Raw genomic sequence first — 6,000 nt, 5'->3', positions numbered from 1 at the left:
TTAGTAAGGCCAGACTGAAAGGGACAAGCCTAGTTCCCCAGTCTTTTGGAGATGGCTTGCGACAAACCAATAGCTCTGCCGAGACGGGAGATGATTGTGCTTGGGCCATGACATCCCTTGGAGTAATCAGGCAACCTGAACTTAAAGGAGTAGTGCGCTCAAAAATATTATTGTCCTATGCACCTTACCATGGTTTGCCGCATTTTTACACATGCAAAATCAGGCAGCAGGGCGCGGCCATCTTGTGGTAATCTTATCCATTGCTGCATCACCCTAAACTCAAGTGCCCTTTTGGCACTAAATCATAGTCCCCGCCCCTGAAGCTGACATCACTCGACGCACACGGCCGTTTTCACAAAGCGAATACACGTCTCGTGTCAACGTTCTCTGCTAATGGCGTGTCTCCATGGAAATGGCAGGATGCCTTTTTCCTCAAGAAGTATAAACAGACCGCTTCTCATCAGACAACATCAGAGTTGCTTTTTCAGTCGTTTCACAGTCTTTTTTTGAATAAACTGTGACTCGTTTCTGCTCTGTTCAGCTATCCTCCTTGCTCGTAGCCCGTGCGAACAGGTATAGTGCCAGCATTACTATCGATTTTGATTTTGTCGTATGATGGCAGTAATAATGCCCTACCAGTACGAGCCGGAGTATTCCGAGGTGGAATTAGTGGGAAGAGAAAGATGCCGAAACGATGGGGCTTCGGACGACAGTTGGGAAGACGAATCACCTGATCAAGAGCTTTAGCCTAGTCGCATGGACGACGTCTCCACCTGGTGTACCAGCAATCAGTGCAAGGTCATGCCAACCGAGGTGGAGAACTGCTGCTGGCGAGAAAACTCTGGATGCTTGGCCTACATATCGGAAGAAGACACACCACCATTATGCGTTACCGAGCTGCATGACTTCAGGGCAGCCTGCCTCACAAGGTCCGTGTTGAGGATTATGATGGTGCTTATGCACGAACTTCGAGCAACAGTTCGCCCCCGCAATCCAAGTAACAAGTAAGTGTGCTCTAGATGTGATTTAACTTAGGACATGGATGTCTCCTATATTGTCGTAACTTTGATCTATCACTGCCAAATTAATGTAGTCTTGCAATTCAATAGTTCTCTCACGCTCTGTTCAAATCATAGTGGTCATCTTAAGTGTCTTTCATGTAGAACCAAGAAACAATATTTCTCTGTCCCCCAAACGTTATGGATTGCATGGGTGTTCACTTATGTGATGTGTCTAGACTTTAAAGCCCAAGTTCATTGATCCATGAAGTAACATTTGTACTGGTAACTATGCCATAGATTACAAGTTTGCATGTTCAACCAAGGTTTGTAGACTTATCATGTTCATTTAAAGTTACAGCTTGTATGTTTCTCGTCCACAGGTGGTGCAGGCTGGTGGCCTATCGTTTGTTTACATGGTGGCTTCAAGGGAGGCTTGGACACCGTGTTCGACGAGTAATACCGGCCTGTGTCATTGGAGCCATTCGCACCAAATTCCCCGGCGACTGCGGCCAGTACAGGGCATTTTCCAATACTGTGCAGCCACCCGAAATGTACAATGTTTAGTACATGTGTGATATCAATATCAGAAACCAAATAAAATACAATTGAACTTTTATGAATAGTTGTTTCAATTTTTCAGTGAATCAAGGACACGCTAACTTGTCCTCGCAGAGCTGGTGAGGGTACAGAGTCCCCAAAATACAAATATAAGCTTTAGTAAATGGACATATCCAGAAGGGAATGAGACTGGAATAGGGTTGAGAGAAGTATAAAGGCTTTATGTAAAATCAGCACACAGAGAACTCTGCTGCACGTGGGTCGCCCGCGCTCATCTGGGCGATGTGAAGGGCGGGTCAATTCCGCGGGTTTTGGTCACTCCTGACTTTCCAACTACATATCATTTTCTGACACACAATGAATAATGCAAATCCTGTACAACCCCTAGAATGTGGGGAAACCTATAAATTCTAACTACATATAAACACGTTTCATTTCGAGGCCTTTGTGGGCGTAAGGGGTACAATGGTCTTAATCTCCTGGTGCGTGATTAGAGGATTACATTCGAGATTTCTTTGTCCTGGTGCCGTCAGGAAAGAATGAGTGAAGTGACACGTGTTGGTTTTAGCAAAATATATGAGGACTTGTGGATAGGTTATATTGGTGGCACTCTAGGGCGGTCAGTGGATAAGGCTCACGCTTCTGCTACATCAAAGTGAGAATGTATGGGCATATGGGGAAACAATGCGAAAACTTCCACAGGGCAGGGTGAAGAGCAGCTTTGTGGAGATGGATGGGTTACAGGGCAGCATTTGGCCCGGTCACACACAAGGCAGGTGAGCTCAGTGGAAGGATAAAAGAATACAATGTTTGCTAGCAACTATTCAAGCCAGTACATCCATGTGAAATGAGTTTGTCTGGCACAGGCTCAGGGGGAGTAAAAGGTGGAGGCCGGCTGTGTTCGCTGTTCGTGGCTCTGCAAAAGGGGGGAGGAGGCTTCACATTAATCTGAACGCCGCCTACTCCTAAATGGAGTGGGAGGTTAATACAAAATGGATTCGGACCGGGTCCTGCAGTATGCCCTCTTCTATTGTTGCCAGGATTTCTCTTCTGGCACCAGTGATGAGGCAAAACAACCCCTCCTTCCTTACACTGGCAGGATGCCCTTATAAATGTGTCGTCTCCATTCAGCAGTGTTCTGGCCCCTTTCTCCATGCCTCTTGGGCATCCATCCCCCCTCCGGTATCAATGGCAGTTCGCATCTCTGGCCCTACCCTCCCGAGGGTGCTGGCAGGATGGTAATGTCTGAAGTGTGTTACACCTTCCACACTTCAAAGTTATCTTCCGCAAAGCGGCCATTGTACTCAGGGCATCCCCAGACCCAGTGTCTGCAGGTCTGTTGCCTTGATGCAGACCGCTCCCCTTCTATCCACATAAAACCATGCCATAAACACGTCACTCATTCACATACACACCCGCTTTTCTAATTCTTTATAAGCCCATTGATATTTATCCTGACAACAGCTGTGAACACTGGAAGTTAACTTGTGATTGTGCTACCTGTGAGCATCTGTGAGCACTGGAAGTCAACTCTGGATAGCGCTACCTTTTCTCCTGCTACTAACTACCCGGCTTGCTGAATCTCATTGTTTGTTAGTCATGGTAAGTGTCAATTGGGATAGAAGTGCATCCTTCGCGGACCATGTCTATAAGAATGTTTCCTTTTGATGCAAGAAAGTACATTCAACGGACGATAAACACGTTGTCACCTCAATCAATTCTTATGAAAGTTACCCTATTGTATAGTCGACTATGCTAGACAGGTTTTGCTTCTGTGACCAAAACAAACATTGCCTACAAACATTATGATATCATTCCATCCCATAATTCCATCCCTATCACGCATTCGTGTGAAGCATTATTGTAACTATATGTCCTTTTTTTAAACAGAATTTTCAAGAATGCCTGTGTGTATGGTTGCCAGTTGCCGTTTTAAGTCCTATTCCAAACTTAAGAGCACAATAATGCCTACATTCCCGAGGAATATAAATTGAAAATAAGAGAATGGGTCAGATAATGTGGATTTGCCCCGGACGAGCTTGAAACTAGAACCCTTGAAGTCTCAAGGGACTTGAATGGCGGTAAATATATGCAGCCTGCACTTTGCCCCACATATGTACAACCCATCGCAGAACAATTGCTTCAGAACGCAATTCCAACTCTATTAATGCACACGCGGGACCAGGTGAGTTCACGATGATGAATTAGCTGTGGATGATGAATTAGCTGTAGGCCTTGGGGTACCGAACAGATAACTACATGAACGGATTGGTGCTTTTGGTGTAAATGTTTGGTACTAAACTTTGCATATTTACCAGATTGTATTACTTTAGACCTATACCACATTTTGCCAGATATCTGTCCCTGGTTTTATGAGCATCAGAGATGGCTATGCAATAGTGCACTTCGAAATTAGCATAATCTTATCGTAATCGGTTGCTTCACATTTCAATTGTTTTAGGCAAGCATATTGACTGAAGCACAGACCCCCGATACTAGCGACAACACCGAAAATTCCAGTATACCAATGGTGAGCCATACAGACTTGCAGAAGTTCATATTATTGACAGTTGGATCTTCCTACATATCTAATGCAAATCTCATTTTCACTTTATCACTTCGTGGCAATTGACTGAAAATGAAGGTGCTAGATTATGCGTCCTTTTCTTTCACAGAGTCCCCAACCACTTTAAGCGCCTATCAGGTAGTTTTATGATTACACCAATGTATTATACATGGAATTCTAAATAATAATATGAAATAGTTTATGTATCCGGCCGTTTGTTTACATAATGTATCATTTATGCATTTTTATATATATGTACCAAATGTCTGCATCCGATAGTCTCCGTTCAATTTCACTGTTTCCATCCATTCTAAAACAAGTACTGTGTTACAGGGTGATGATGGTACCTCGACTACAGTTACATCATCCTTTGGAGCTGTTCCTGGGTCTGAGGTATGCAGAATGCAATGCCAAACGCTTCAGTGCAACATTAGAATAAGTTAGTTTTGCATGGTGATCTCTGATCGAGTGCACTTGCCATCAATCAGGTGAAATTATTTTGACTAAATGACACACACCGTTTACGACGGTATGCATGAAAGCGACTTGTGCGTTGAAAGAATTTGATTCCAAATAGTTTTTTTAAAAATGAATATTCGATTCAAGGGATGTATACAAGGAGGTGAATTAGAAGAGGAGGCACACGGATCAGAGGTGGTGGACCAGCTTGCTAGTGCGGTCGTCACACTGAATGAGATGCTTGAAAAGACAAAGAAGTTGATTGCACAGAAATACAAGAAAACAAGGGTAACTTACACACGATTTTGTTTGCGAAAAGTGTTTTGTGCTGGTGTTGTCTTCATAACATGTATTTGTTATCTAAAGTGCTATACACTGTATGTTGGATTTACATTGAACATATTTTTACAACCCATCTCCTAGAGGCAGAGAAGCATAAGAACTATGAGCACACAGACAACATATCAAACCAAGAATGCTGCTTGCCAAACAGATCTCACCATGGAGCAACTATTATTTGAGGCGCAGCGTGTTCCAGTCAATAAGCAGACTCAAGATGCTTATGCCCAATGGCCAGAAAATGAATGGAATGTGACCTGCGAAGCAAGCAAAGTGTTGTTGGACCATTGCTACAATGCGAGAACTGGACAAGATGAAGATGAAACTGAATATAGGGAAGATGCTTTTGAATTACTCACTGACCCCATCACACAATCTACACCCGCAAAAAAAGGGCCGCCCAATAAACCATCGACATTGATGGTTTCTCCAATTTGTGAGCAATTAACACAAGATGAAATAACAGAGACTGAGGCCTCAATGGAATTGACTGAGGAACTTGCCAAAGATCTCGACTTCAGTGTGGGCAGTTTGCCGGATATGTCCACCACAGTTGAGTCAGAAACCACATTAACGCAGGATGATATTCTAGTAAAGGAGCACAAATACATTGTTTTCGACAGCTGCCTAGCACAGATTATACTGATGCTGAAATGTATCCATCCAGTGAGGGGGGTAGAATGTGGGAAGCCATTGGTGAATGTTACTCGTGTATAACAAGGCACAAACCTGAAAATCAAAGCCACCTGTGCCCTGCTCCATGCACCATTTTCATGGTCTGCTCAACCAATGCTGGGTAAAGTGCCAGCTGGAAATCTACTGTGTGCAGCAGCTTTGCTTTTTAGTGGTTCGAGCTTTAGTAAGTTGTCCAGTTTCTGTACATTTGTGGGACTTCAGTTCCTTGCTAAAGCACAGTATTTCAAATATCAATGTGAATTTGTATTCCCTGCCATCAGTGAAGCCGGAAAATGGAACGAATGTCAATTGTACAGACATTCTCTGGCAAACGGTTCAGGCTAGCTGGCGATGGAAAGTGTGACAGCCCCGGTTTTTCTTCAAAGTAATGCACATACCACT

Source organism: Ambystoma mexicanum, chromosome 3p (assembly GCF_040938575.1).
Source record: "Ambystoma mexicanum isolate Mex_15411 chromosome 3p, UKY_AmexF1_1, whole genome shotgun sequence".
Taxonomy (NCBI): domain Eukaryota; kingdom Metazoa; phylum Chordata; class Amphibia; order Caudata; family Ambystomatidae; genus Ambystoma; species Ambystoma mexicanum.
Note: the sequence above shows the minus strand (reverse complement) of the source record.